The following is a 15,324-nucleotide window of genomic DNA, read 5'->3' as shown; positions in this document are numbered from 1 at the left end:
TTCGATCGAATTTCTAGCACATATGCTTTCACCATGTTTGTTCGTGTTTCTATTGCAGGTATTGCCCTCTTCGGGGTCGAGAAATGCGAGACATGGCATAAGGGATCGAGCTAGAGGCTGAAAGGTAGCCTGAGGTGCGCTTGTATGCCCCGCACACGATGGTGCGCCCGCACAAGCCACTGGTGCGCCCGCACCATCGACCAATTCTGGAGCACAAAACAGACTACATTGGTGCGCCCGCACCTTACATTTGGTGCGCCCGCACCTTACATTTGGTGTGCCCGCACCTTCATCTGGTGCGCCCGCACCATTTGACGAAGAGAGTTCCACCCTAAGGCAGAAGACTCAGGTGTGCCCGCACCTGAAGTCTGGTGCGCCCGCACCTGAGCAAGGTGCGCCCGCACCTCCTTTTGGTGCGCCCGCACCTCACGATCCGGACAAAAAAATCGATCATTAAACCCTCTTTTCGAGAGGAGTTGGGGACTTACGCTTTATTCTATCTTTCACACAACTTTTTAGGGTTTTGTATTAGAGAGAAAACACTGGAGTTTTCATTGGTAATTGAGATTAGAGATCATAGTTTGTGATTCGATTTACATTCAAGGTACTTTTTATTCAATTCAATTCAAAGTTTTAGTTTTTATTTCATTCTCTTGGTGTTTGTTTATGTTCTCATATTATTTAAGATCTTCATTCTCTTGAGTTTATGAATTGCGATTTTCATTAGTTTAATCATTTCTTAATCATGTTTAGCCTTAGATTAGTCATAGTTTTATGTTTAATTGCTTAAACTCCATGATTAGTGAGTAGTTTCATATCTAGGGTTAGGGTGAAAGTATGAATTAGGGTTTTAAAAATGTTGTTGATGTGATTGTGATGTATGGAGAAGTTTATGCATTGATCTTGGTGTTTTGAGACCTTGATAGATATTGATCACATTTATATTTGGTATTTTGATTTCAAATGTTCTTAAATCGGATTTTGAACTCTTTTATCATCCCCAAGAATCAACTTAATTTCATACCAAGATATTGGATGGAAATTAAGGGGATCCTTCATTAGGGTTTTCCAAACTTATTGAATCTCTTAATCAATTAACTAAAGACCATTGAGAGAGGATTTAGTTGATTGATTAAGTGATTACTCTTAGGACCATTCGAGAGAGGACTCGAGTATTTAGAGGAGAACTAAACCTTGCATATCGTCTTTGTTCTTCACAATCGCATTAACAATCATCATCCGTTCTTATTCATACTAGTAACCTTAACTCTAGTGTCTTTTATTTGATATTTAAACTCTTGATATTTGCTTGTTCTAGTTGATAGTTAGTCTTAATTGTTACCAAACATCTTTCAAACCCCAAATACTTTCAATTAGGTAGTCTAGACTTGATAGACTTAATCAATCCCATTTTCCCTGTGGATCGACCCTTGACTTGCCCTTACTATTCTCTTAGTATTGCTTGTTAGGATTTAAATATTGTTTGGAAAGCGGTTCTTAGTGCCTTAACGACACACTAAAAACCTCTTATCAAAATGGCGCCGTTGCCGGGGAAGCTGTGCTATTGATTGAAGTATATTTTAGTTTAGTTTGCTTAGTTGATTTTTCTTTTATTTTCTTTTAACTGTGGTTGTTATTTGCTAATCCTCTGCTTAGCTTTGTTGTGTTACATGAGAAGAAGAACTCACGGTTCACCCACATTGCCTCTAGATCTTGAAATCGACCGTACGTTGCGAAAGCTTCGGAAGAATTTGGGAAATCTGACTTTGGGTTCCGAGCCTTCTTCACCAATCTCAAGTACATCAAGTGAAGTTGAATCAGAAATGGGTGAAGAAAATCCACAACTGTTTAGGGATTTCGGAAATCCGGGTTCCTATGTTCTTCAAGGTGGAATTCGACTCCCTACCACCACTACAAATTTCAGCATTCACCCTCAGTATACTCGGATGGTGAAAGCAGAGCAGTTTTGTGGGGGGTCAGATGAAGATCCTCTAGACCATCTCGACAGGTTTCTTGAGATCTGTGCCATGATAACACTAATGATGTCTCTCCTGACTACATCAAGATGCACCTGTTCCGGTCCTCTCTTACCGGAAAAGCAAAGTCATGGCTCAAGAGCTTGCCTGCTAATTCCCTCACTACATGGGAAGAAGTCACGATGGCATTCTTGAAGAAATACTTCCCGGAGTGGAAGACTGCGGACATAAGGAGGAAGATCTCCTCATTTGAGCAAGAGAATGAGACACTTGCCGAAGCTTGGGAGCGGTTCAAGGAGATGATCCGTTCATGCCCACACCATGAGTTCAACAAGAATCTACTCATGCGATTCTTCTATGATGGTCTTGATCCGATTTCACGGGCCAATCTTGATGCTGGAGCGGGAGGTCAACTATCTAAGATCCCGCAAGAACAACTTGAGTCCACAATTGAGGAGGTGATCAAGAACTACTCATGGGGTGGAAGACGAAGAGGTGCTCAACCTAAGAAGAGCGGAAAGTTTGAAATTGACCCCATGGATCAAATTCAAGCTAAGATGGACCAACTCGATAAGAAGCTCTCCAAGATCAATCTTGCATCGTCTACTCCTTCACAGGTAAACTCTTTTTCTTGTGATATTTGTGGTGGTACTAACCATGATACTTCTTATTGTGGAGGTACCCATTCGGAGCATGTGGCGGCAATAATTCAAGAGGAGATGGATATCAAGGAAACATAGGGTATAGAACAATCAACAAGGAGGTGGAGACAACCTCAACAAAACTACACCCAAGGATTCAACCAACCTCAACAAGGATGGAATCAACCTCAACAAGGGTACAACCAAGCTCACAACCAAGGGTTTGCGCAAGGGTATAACCAAAACCAAAACTATAACCAAGGTGGTTCCTCCTCACAAGGGTCCAACACATACCAAGCTCCACATCAAAGGACCAACAACCCAAAACCTCCCTCCAACCTTCCTTTCCCCAAACAAAATCCCGAACCTACACCATCTTCCGATCCAACCTCTCTCCAAATTCTCCAACAACTCCAATCCATGAACCAAATTCTCCAAAACCATGAGCAAAGGTTTCAAGAGCTACAAGCCCACAACAAAATGCTTGAAACCCAAATTGCCCAAGTAGCTGAGAAGAATCCCTCCACCCCCACAAATCAACTTCCAGGCCAACCCATTCCTAACCCCAACCTCCATCAAGCCAAAGCCATTCATTTGAGGTCGGGAACAAGTTATGCGGGTCCTAAGATGCCGAATGGGGAGTTAGAGCAGGATGGAGAAGCTGAGGTTGTTGAGAAGGAGGCTGGAGCTGAGGAAACTGAGAAAGAGGACGTTGAGGAGAAGGATGAGTCACATGTTCAAGTTGGTGACAAAAACACATTGCCATCACCTCCACCAACCAAATCCTATGTGCCTCCGGTTCCCTATCCTCATAGGTTGGTAGAGAGAAAGTTGAGTGACAAGTTCACTAAATTTCTGAATGTGATGAAGAGCCTGCAAATCAACATTCCATTCCTTGAGGCTATGTCTCAAATGCCAGCTTATGCTAAATTCTTGAAAGAGATCCTCTCCAATAAGCGAAAACTTGAAGATGAGCTTATCTCCCTACCTTACCAAGTGAGTGCTCTTGTGCAACGAACTATGCCCAAGAAGCAAAGAGATCCCGGGAGTTTCACCTTGCCAGTGAAGATAGGTGACTTAGAACCTAAGGGTGCACTGGCCGATCTGGGAGCCAGTGTCAATTTGATGCCCCTTTCTATTGCAAAGCACCTGAAATTTCCTCTTCATCCTACGCGCAAAACGATTCAATTGGCGACCGCACTGTGAGAGTCCCTTGTGGTGAGTTGGAGGATATACCGATTCAAGTTGGGCATGTGTTTGTACCATGCGACTTTGTGGTGATGGATATGGAGGAAGATCCTGAGACTCCTCTTATTCTGGGAAGAGAAGCTCTGAAGACTTTGGGTGCCGTGATAAACTGCAAAAACGACACAATCACGGTTGAGGTAGCTAATGAGCGGGTGGTGTTCGAGTTCTCTAAGACACTGAAGAGGCCTATGATGGAGAAAATTTGCCGGGTAAGCCTAGTGGAAGATGAGGTGGAGGACACCATGAGTGTGGATGATTCTGGGAGCGATTTGTATGCTGCACTTACCGACACCCTTAACTTGGACATGGAAGAGGACACGCAAGATGAGGCGTTTGAGGTTCTAGCTGCATCATCCACTGATAAAGAGGAGTGTTCTAAGCCTCCTCCCAAGGTAGAGTTCAAACCCCTTCCCCTCTCTTAGATATGTTTTTCTTGATGATGCATGTACTTATCCTGTTATTGTCAATTCGAGTCTTGATGACATTTCTATATCAAAACTGATTGGAATTTTGCAAAAATATAAAGATGTCATTGGGTATTCGATTGATGACCTTAAGGGGATAAGCCCTTCTCTTGCTATGCATCGTATCCATCTCATCGATAGTAATGCCTCCTCCATCGAGCATCAGAGAAGGCTCAATCCCAACCTCAAAGAGGTTGTGAAAAAGGAGATCTTGAAACTACGTGACGCGGGAATCATTTATGCTATCTCAGATAGCAAGTGGGTGAGCCCGATTCACGTGGTTCCAAAAAAAGGAGGCATGACTATAGTTGAGAATGAGAAAGGAGAAACAATCTCAACTAGGACTGTCACTGGGTGGAGAGTCTGTATTGATTACAGGAAACTGAACAAATCCACCCGGAAAGATCATTTCCCCCTTCCCTTCATTGACCAAATGTTGGAGAGGCTTGCTCGTCATTCACACTTCTGTTTTCTTGATGGTTATTCCGGATTCTTTCAAATCCCCATTCATCCGGATGACCAAGAGAAAACCACCTTTACTTGTCCGTATGGGACATTTGCATATCGAAGGATGCCCTTTGGTTTGTGTAATGCCCCATCCACTTTTCAGAGGTGTATGACAGCAATCTTCTCTGACATGCTAGAAGATTCCATTGAAGTCTTCATGGACGACTTTAGTGTGTGTGGTTCGTCTTTTGACACATGTCTGGTTAATCTTGAATGTGTGTTAAAAAGGTGTCAAGAGACGAACCTTGTACTGAATTGGGAGAAGTGTCACTTTATGGTCGAGGAAGGCATTGTACTTGGGCATAAAGTGTCGAAAAAGGGTATTGAAGTAGATCCGGCAAAGGTTTCGGTTATTGAGAAGCTTCCGCCACCGAACTCGGTGACGGGAGTTCGCGCTTTCCTTGGACATGCTGGTTTTTCCGACGTTTCATCAAGGATTTCTCTCAAATAGCCAAACCATTGACGAATCTACTTCAGAAAGATGTTGATTTTGCGTTTGATGAGTCTTGTACTAAGGCTTTTGAAACTCTTAAGAAAGCCCTTACTTCTGCCCCATTGTGCAAGCTCCGGATTGGAGCTTGCCTTTTGAACTAATGTGCGATGCTAGTGACTTTTCAGTGGGAGTTGTTCTTGGGCAACGCAAGGAAGGGAGGCTACATGTGATAGCCTATGCAAGTAGGACTCTGGATGATGCTCAACGGAACTATGCAACTACGGAAAAGGAAATGTTGGCCGTGGTATTTGCTTTTGACAAGTTTCATTCCTACTTGACATGTAATAAGGCTGTGGTGTATACGGATCATTCTGCGGTCCGGTATTTGATGAGTAAGAAGGATGCTAAGCCTAGGCTCATTAGGTGGGTGTTGCTTCTTCAGGAGTTTGATTTTGAGATGAAAGAGAAGAAGGGGACGGAGAATGTGGTAGCTGACCATCTTTCACGCCTCCCTCCTGACAATCTGGAGGAGATTCCTATCGAGGACGATTTGAGAGAAGAAGCCTTGTTCGCCATTCTGAACAATGAGGTTCCATGGTTCGCTGATTATGCAAATTATCTGGCTTGTGGGATTGAACCTCATGGTTTTACTTCCCAACAAAGGAAGCGGTTCTTTAAAGAAGTTTCGAGGTTCTACTGGGATGACCCGCTCCTTTTTAAGAAGTGTGCTGATGGCGTGTTTAGGAGGTGTGTTCCTAATCATGAGATGGCCTCGGTTTTGCATCATTGCCATACTTTGGCATGTGGAGGACATGGTGGAGCAAGCAAAACTGTTGCTAAGGTGCTCCAATGTGGTATGTTCTGGCCAACATTGCATAAGGATGCCCGAACATTTGTGGTGGCTTGTGATAGATGTCAACGGAGTGGTGGCATCACAAAGCGACACGAGATGCCTCAACAGAACATTCTTGAGGTTGAGCCGTTTGATGTCTGGGGGTCGACTTTATGGGCCCATTCATTCCTTCCTGTGGGAATGTATATATTCTTGTTGCGGTCGACTACGTGACCAAATGGGTGGAAGCCATTGCCTTTCCACCAATGACCATAAGGTAGTCACCAAGCTTCTGAAGAAGATCATCTTCCCTCGATTTGGGGTGCCCCGTGTATTGATCAGTGATGGTGGTTCACACTTCGCCAAAAAGCAATTAGAAGCATTATTGAAGAAATACGGGGTGAATCACAAAGTAGGTCTTCCTTATCACCCCCAAACACAAGGCCAAGTTGAGGTTTCGAATCGAGAGGTTAAAAATGTTCTTGAGCGTGTGTCAATAGGACACGAAAGGATTGGTCTTTGAAACTTGATGACGCTCTTTGGGCTCTTCGCACGGCTTTCAAGACGCCCATAGGCACCACTCCCTATCGCCTTGTGTATGGCAAGGCATGTCATTTGCCGGTTGAGCTTGAGCACAAGGCTTGGTGGGCAGTTAAGGAGCTCAACATGGATCTACACTTGGCGGGAGAAGCTCGAAAAGAAAGGCTAGTAGAACTGGAGGAATTTCGTTTTGACGCTTATGAGAGTTCTAGACTATACAAAGAGCAAACGAAGAAATGGCACGACAACCGGATTCAACAACGAGATTTCCGGGTTGGGGACAAAGTCTTTTGTTCAACTCAAGACTAAAGCTTTTCCCCGGAAAGTTAAAGTCAAATGGTCGGGTCCCTTCTCTTGTTGAAGACTACTCCTTATGGGCTTATGTGGTTATGGGTGAGAACGGTCATTTCTGGGTGAACGGTCAAAGATTAAAGCTCTACCATGATTCGCATGCTGTTGGCTCCATTGGTTGCTTGATTCTTCGCTCACCTGAGCGACTCTCATGATGGATGTATCCTTTTTAGTCAAGCTAATGACTTAAAACAAGCGCTACACGGGAGGCAACCCGTTTCTCTTCTTTCCTCTCTTCATTTCTTTTATTTTTCCTTTGTTAGTTACGCTTTTGATTTATCAGTCAGCCATGAGAGGTACATTGGAACATCTGAATTTTTATGAGAAGTTGAGTGAATTGAGTGTTTTGGAGAAGAAATATGTACAAATCAGACGGGTTAGGTGCTCCCGCACCTGTTCAATGTGCGCCCGCACATGAGAAAAATTTTCGAAAAAAAAACTTTGGTGCGCCCGCACCTAGACAAGGTGCGCCCGCACCAAATTTTGCACACGATTTTCAGAAAAAACAGAAGACTTTGGTGCGCCCGCACCTAGTCCATGTGCGCCCGCACCTTTTTTAAAAAAAAATTTTCGAAAAAAGCAGGTGCGCCCGCACCCACACAAGGTGCGCCCGCACCACTTCTGTCGACTGAGTTTGAAAAAACAGATAGACTTTGGTGCGCCCGCACCTCGACGTGGTGCGCCCGCACCAAAGCCTACGAATTTTTTTGGAAAAAAACAGAAGGGAGAGGTGCGCCCGCACCTCCTGTTGGTGCGCCCGCACCAAACGTATGTTTTGAAAAAAATTTCGGTTGGTGCGCCCGCACCAGGGAGAGGTGCGCCCGCACCAAACCGGCTGGGCAACATTATTTTCGGGCTCTCTCTCCTCTTTTCCTCATATTTTCAAACTCTCTCTCACACTCACTCACTTTCTCTCTCTTCCTCCTCTCTAGATCCGGCGACTTTACACCCTTTTCCGGCGACTTTCAAGGCAAATCTCACCAAAACTTCATCACCATCTTCTCTACAACATTCAAAGCACAAAAATTGGGGGTTTTGCAAGGATTCGATTTCTAGGGTTTCAAAATTGGGAATTTTCATCTCCATGTTGATAAATCCCTTCTAATCTTTGCTTTTTCATCAATAATCTACTAAATTGGACTTCTAGTGTGTTTTTTTTAGATTGCATGCTTGTTTTCCTAATTTCTTTTGATTGTTCATGAACTTTAGTCATTTTTGTGTTTGGTGATGTGGTGAACATATGCAATTTTTGTGGTTTGTGATAAATTCATAATATTCTTACTTTGTGAGAACTACATTGCTGAAATTGTGAGGTGTTGTTGCTTTTTGTGCATAATTGTGGTTGGTTTGGCGAAATTGGCTTGAAAGTCTCTTTGAGTGGTGAAACTCTTGATTGCTAGCAACTTTGTTGCTACTAATTGTGGATGGCTAGCTGGTAGATCTTAGGCTTAGTTTTTATTTCTTTTTTTGTGTGTTTTCCCTTTTGTGTGGTTTGATTTTTCTTTTTGTGTGTTTTTGTTTTTTTTTTTTTTTTTTTTTTTTTTTTTTTTTTTTGCGTGTTTCTTTGTGTAGAGAGTCCGCTTTGTGGTTGTGTCTTTGCAGCAGATCATCACTTCTCCTTCCCTTTTTGCCAAACAAATATTCTTTTTCACCATGGGAAGAAGTGGTGGTGAAGGCTCATCCAGGTCTAAGCGAGCAAAGACGGGGTCTTCTTCACAAGGACCTTCGTCTAGCTCGCATCCCCCTCCCCTTTATGCTCTAAAGTTTCCAAACGCCGCTCATAAACAAATTTTCCAACAACTTTCTGAGCGCACGTTTGTCCACTAAGTTCTATGACCACACTACCTGCAACTACCTTAACATCGAGTCGATGATAAGGGAGATGGCAGATAATGTCGGGTTATCGGACTTCCTTGATATTCATGAACCTACTTACGATCAACTCACTCTCGAGTTCTTGAGTACGTTGAACGTAAGTAATGTGACAGGTGCTCTAACTATTCAATTTCGCATGTTTAATCAAGCTAGAGCACTGTCTTTTGACGAATTCTGTGAGGCGTTTGGATGGACCCTCGAGCCCCCTGCGATGCCCCTTTGGGATCATCTGGCAGGGATACAATGAGCAAGAGTGGTGGGAAAGATCACCAACGGTACGACTTCGTTTCGAACGAACTCGTCCAAAGCGTCGGAGATCATCCACCTTGCTCTCCGATACTTCCATAGGATGTTGGTTTACACCATCTTTCCTAAACAGGAAGTCGGGCAGTTGCGGAAGGACGAGCTGCTGGTTCTCTGGTTGGCCACTGACGGGGCTCACCATAGAGCCCGCATTAACTTTGCTGCTCTCCTCCTCAACCGACTGCAGGAAATTCGGGGGGGCACAACGGTGACTGGGGAGATTCTTTGTGGTGGCATGGTCACCCGGCTAGCATCCTACCTTGACTTGACCGATGACTTGGCTCGCTTGGAAGCCAGCATGCCTACTGTTGGCCAGTCCAACAGATTGGATGGTGCCAGCTTGCAGCAGATGAAATTTCTGCGCAATTATAAAAAGGAAAACTGCATCTGGCTTGTGGGGGGGCGACCTTACTGTCATATAGGGCCCGACTTCGTTTGGGACCTCCCAGCTAACGTTGAAAACCGTTGGCGGGTTCCCCCTGCCCATGACATCCCACGGGCTATCCCCGAGCCCATGCCTATGGAGATTGATCCCCGCGTTCCGAGAGGTCCGAGGCCCGACCACCGCATTCCTGAGAGTGAGGTGGCCGAAGCTTCTTCCTCTCAATCCTTCGACATGGGCTCTGTCATGGCAGACATAGCAGATGCAGGCCTCTCAGGAGGCCAATCACCATGCGGTTCGGCTACTCTTGCCGGTATCCGCACCGACCTGGACCATGTGTCTAGGGTGGCTTGGCGCACTCACCTCGCCAATGTCCACTCCGGACATGAGCCTCCCTTCCCTAACCATCCCCACTACCCCCTTCTTTCGACCCTCGAGAAGGGCCATTTGAGGAGCCTTCATTCCGTCCTTACCCCCACTACCCATCCTACTATGATGGGTCCTCTGGTGGGTATTTCCCCCCTTACCCCCCTCCCGATGGGGGGGATGGTGGGAACTATTAGGAGCTTTTCCTAACCCCCCTCCCTCTCCCTCCTTTTGCAACTCCGAGCGCGGAGTTTTGCTTAAGCTTGGGGACTTGCTTGTATGTCTATATCTTAGGGAGTTTCGGGGCCATAGATGGTTAGAAGTTAGGGGTCTCATTGGTTTTCGGTTGTTACTGGTGATTGAATCTGTTGTGGTATTGACATCCTCCACCCCTGCTGACTTCTCTTCACCTGTACAGCTGTGCTTTGGTAGTTTCTTTTTGACATTTTATTTTGCCTTGCATATTTTTTTAAAAAAAAAAAAGTTAAAAAAAAAAATAATAAAAATAAAAAAATTTCTGCATTTAGGATAGCTTGGTTGCATGCACGATTTGTGGCTAAAGAGTTCATGACTTGATTGGAAGACCTTCCTTATATTAGACTTGATGATTTTGGAAGCCCTGTTGTGACTTTAGGCGTCTCTTAAACCAATAACTTTTGGTAGAGTCTCTTTGAAATTAGGCGAGTTGGATGAATGGATTGCCTTTCCCCTTGTGCGATGAATCCCGAAGGAGGGCCAAGAACCTCGTAAGACTCACTCACAACCCTCACCATTGATCGCCTAACTTGTGACTTGCATTTTAGCTCCCCAAGATTACATAAGACGAGCCTCTAGGAGAATGATTTAGGGCATTTCTTTTGCTAGTAATAGGAGCTACAGAGCCAAAAGCTTGAATACCCGCATAATATTCGCTTCTCAACCCATCTGAGCCTTTCTATCCTATTTTTGCTTAACCCACATAATGAGTCATGGCCAAACTTTCTCCAAAGTGGAGTACATGTGTAGTTTTTGTTGAGTTAAGTGGTTTTGATATTAAGTCTTGGTTGAAAGAGAGTTAATGTGCTTGTATGATGGTAAAAGTTGAAATTTTTTGTGAAAAAGAAAGACAAAAGAAATAAAAGAAAGAAAGTTCTTATTGTTTGATTTGGTTTATTATTGAAATTGAAAAGAAAGAAAGATCAAATTGATGAGAAAAAGGAAAAAGTTCACAAAGTGAAAAAGAAACAAGTGAAATTCAAGGATATGTGTGAGAGTTCTTTAATTGAGAATAGTGTTAGGACTAGCTTGGGGGAGTATTTACCCCTAGTTTGTACTCCACTTACCCTTTTTGCACCACATTCCTAGAATATGATCCACACCCCTAACCTAGCCCCGTTACAACCTTAACAAAGCCCCTTTTGACTTCTAGATTGAACTTGATCTATTTAGTAGTGGCGGGTGAGATTTTGTGCAAGTCATGATGAGGGTCATCAAAACATGGTAGAGGCGAGCAATTATGGTTGAGCATCCCTAGGGAGGAGTCAAACTTGGGTCTTGGAAGTGGAGAAGAGTGAGAAATCATTCTTGGAAAGCTTTCTTTCAAAAAGACTTGGTTGATCGGTGGATTGAGACCTTAGAGTCACTCTTGTGCTTCCTAATCATCTTCCCTCTTGTGTTTGGTTGGTCTCCTAAATCTTGATATGAACTCATTTAGCTTGCATGTCATGTTTGTAACCTTGCATTTAGAGCATATAGGTTAGGTTGTTGCATGTTTCCCTTTTCTTTTTATTCTCCTTTTCTTTTTCTCTCCTTCACTCTCATTCTTGGTTTACTTGAGGACAAGCAAAACGCTAAGCTTGGGGGAGTTTGATAAGTGCGTTTCTAACGCACTTTATGACCTTCTTTTGGCTTGTTTTAGCTCCCTTTTCCTCCTTTTCTTCCTTCTTTCTCCTCATTTTCCCTTCTATTTCATTCACGTGATCATACTTGGTCATAGTGACATTTTGCTAGATTTTCGATCTATATCGATCGAATTTCTAGCACATATGCTTTCACCATGTTTGTTCGTGTTTCTATTGCAGGTATTGCCCTCTTCGGGGTCGAGAAATGCGAGACATGGCATAAGGGATCGAGCTAGAGGCTGAAAGGTAGCCTGAGGTGTGCTTGTTATGCCCCGCACACGATGGTACGCCCGCACAAGCCACTGGTGCGCCCGCACCATCGACCAATTCTGGAGCACAAAACAGACTACATTGGGGCGCCCGCACCTTACATTTGGTGCGCCCGCACCTTCATCTGGTGCGCCCGCACCATTTGACGAAGAGAGTTCCACCCTGAGGCAGAAGACTCAGGTGCGCCCGCACCTCCTTTTGGTGCGCCCGCACCTCACGATCCGGACAAAAAAATCGATCATTAAACCCTCTTTTCGAGAGGAGTTGGGGACTTACGCTTTATTCTATCTTTCACACAACTTTTTAGGGTTTTGTATTAGAGAGAAAACACTGGAGTTTTCATTGGTAATTGAGATTAGAGATCATAGTTTGTGATTCGATTAACATTCAAGGTACTTTTTATTCAATTCAATTCAAAGTTTTAGTTTTTATTTCATTCTCTTGGTGTTTGTTTATGTTCTCATATTATTTAAGATCTTCATTCTCTTAGTTTATGAATTGCGATTTTCATTAGTTTAATCATTTCTTAATCATGTTTAGCCTTAGATTAGTCATAGATTTTATGTTTAATTGCTTAAACTCCATGATTAGTGAGTAGTTTCATATCTAGGGTTAGGGTGAAAGTATGAATTAGGGTTTTAAAAATGTTGTTGATGTGATTGTGATGTATGGAGAACTTTATGCATTGATCTTGGTGTTTTGAGACCCTAGGATAGATATTGATCACATTTATACTTTGGTATTTTGATTTCAAATGTTCTTAAATCGGATTTTGAACTCTTTTATCATCCCCAAGAATCAACTTAATTTCCATACCAAGATATTGGATGGAAATTAAGGGGATCCTTCATTAGGGGTTTTCCAAACTTATTGAATCTCTTAATCAATTAACTAAAGACCATTCGAGAGAGGATTTAGTTGATTGATTAAGTGATTACTCTTAAGGACCATTCGAGAGAGGACTCGAGTATTTTAGAGGAGAACTAAACCTTGCATGATCGTCTTTGTTACTTCACAATCGCATTAACAATCATCATTCGTTCTTATTCATACTAGTAACCTTAACTCTAGTGTCTTTTATTTGATATTTAAACTCTTGATATTTGCTTGTTCTAGTTGATAGTTAGTCTTAATTGTTACCAAACATCTTTCAAACCCCAAATACTTTTCAATTAGGTAGTCTGAACTTGATAGACTTTAATCAATCCCATTTTCCCTGTGGATCGACCCTTGACTTGCCCTTACTATTCTCTTAGTAATTGCTTGTTAGGACTTATAAATATTGTTTGGAAAGCGGTTCTTAGTGCTTTAACGACACACTAAAAACCTCTTATCAATTCACGACGCTACTCAGATCTCGAGTAGGTCCAATTGTTGATACTTACTCGTTTTTTTCGGCTTAGTTAGCAGGAGAAGGCTTCTCCATATTTGAGTGTCGTTGGAGAAGTTTTTTATTCAAGGCATGACGAAAATCATCACACCTCCATCAAGTGAATTCATCAGACCAGCTGAGGCGTTCAAGCAATTAGCCCCACGCTGGATGATCGGATAGGGTAGCATCATTCCTTCCCAAGGCGATCGTCCAGCAGAAACCGAGAGAGATCCATGTTCTGGGGTACCCTGCTGGGCCCAAGAGGGGGGGTGAAATGCCCTGGTGGTGGTTAGGGGGCAACGCCATCGAACTTTTACGAAGTATAGGCTGCCGGAGCAGCTCCTTTGGCCGAGCAGCTCTCCAAGCCGAGCAGGGGGGACTTGGGATTGTGCCTCGGTTCAAGTTATGTGCAAGACTGAGTGGCCGACCGGGTCCCCTGTCCGAGCAGGTATAAATGAATTACTTAGCCTAAATTTGGCTAAGCATAAGAGCGGCTCGCGATCGACAGAGGAGAGAGGGTCTCCTACCAGCCTAGCGGGTCGGACGCCACTTGGATGAGGGGCTAATGAGCCCCATGTCGTCCAAGTGGGTGTCGATAAGTACTTAGCTTGAATTTGACTAAGTATGAGAATGGCTCGGAAAAGAAGAGGGGGGTCTCCTACTGGCCGGGCGGGTCTGGATATGGCGGAGATGGGTGGCGTTGAGCCTCGCCACTTTGACATCATGAATGTTTCCATATGTTGTACTTAACCATTTTCGGCTTTGTTAGTGAGATTTCCCCCCTCCTGACTGAGGAGGTGCCATGGCGAAATTCTCGCCTTTTGAGTCTCCTATTGCTCGCCCTTGTTGACATGACAGTCTTAGTTTTTCTTGACCGATCTGGGTGACGTAAGTCTTTTGATGGTGTGCCTTTGAAGATGAGATCACTTTCTCATTGGTTGAGTAGGCATCTAAGGCCGAGTAGATGCTCCGGCTGAGTAAGCACCCAAGGATGAGTGGGTACATTGAAGGAGTAGGTACTGATGATGAGCTGGTGCCTTCGATGATGAGTAGGCACATCTAGCTAAGTATATTCTTTTGGCCGAGCGGGCACCCAAGGATGAGTGGGTATCATTGATGAGTTGGTGCCTTTGATGAATAGGCACTTCTGGCTGAACTATACCATAAACTTGAGGGTGCCACTGTTTATTCCGGAGGGGTTTTGCGGTTCTAAGTCACCGCACCCCTTGTTCAGATCAATCTTCATGGGTTGTGTTCTTCGATGCAACTTCTTCCGAGTAACATGTTTTGCCCTTTGATGGTTCCTTCCCTCTGTACAGGTCACAGCCGGTTAGGCTGACCATCTCAGGAAGGACGAATGATCTCCTACGACGAGTGGAAACCATACCCATCCGACTTTGTTGGAGAGTTTGTTGAAGATGAGATGCAATCAAGGTGACGTCTGTTGCAGTTATGGGTGGAGGTTCAGCTACTTATGTCTGACCGGGATGACCGACCTCACGGTGGATTCCCCATTGGGGTGGAATCATCATCATTGGTATAGAGGGATAGCACCGTAGGTGCCTATGGGATGCTTGAGCACTCCCGGAACGGTTGGCTTGGGAGCATGTCTTCTTGGTTGGGGACAAATCTGAGCAACAATGAGGTGCCTGAGTAGCAACAAGGTGAATCTTGCTCAGTGGTGGCAAAGTAACTTCTTGTACTATCCCCACGGACGGCGCCAAACTGTTTCCGCTAAGAAATTGAGGATGCTAATGTGTGCTGAAAGACTTGATGTATGCCCGAAGAAGGTACGCCTGAGCTCCGTTATCCGTACGTCGGAATCCTGCAAAACAAGGTCAGCCTACCCCGGGGTGGTCTCGGGATCACCCCTCCGACGCTCAA

The 15,324-nt window shown here is 44.2% G+C and overlaps 1 non-coding gene across 1 annotated transcript; it reads right to left on the bottom strand.

Annotated features, from left to right (window-relative positions):
* Positions 1 to 2,200: 2,200 nt before the first annotated feature.
* Positions 2,201 to 2,304, bottom strand: LOC125492954 (small nucleolar RNA R71). The gene has a single exon (XR_007269343.2). It is a non-coding gene; the product is annotated as a small nucleolar RNA R71 (small nucleolar RNA).
* Positions 2,305 to 15,324: the final 13,020 nt, after the last annotated feature.

Source organism: Beta vulgaris, chromosome 8, assembly GCF_026745355.1.
Source record: "Beta vulgaris subsp. vulgaris cultivar EL10 chromosome 8, EL10.2, whole genome shotgun sequence".
Classification (NCBI taxonomy): domain Eukaryota; kingdom Viridiplantae; phylum Streptophyta; class Magnoliopsida; order Caryophyllales; family Amaranthaceae; genus Beta; species Beta vulgaris.
Note: the sequence above shows the minus strand (reverse complement) of the source record. Positions and strands in the feature narration are given on the sequence as shown.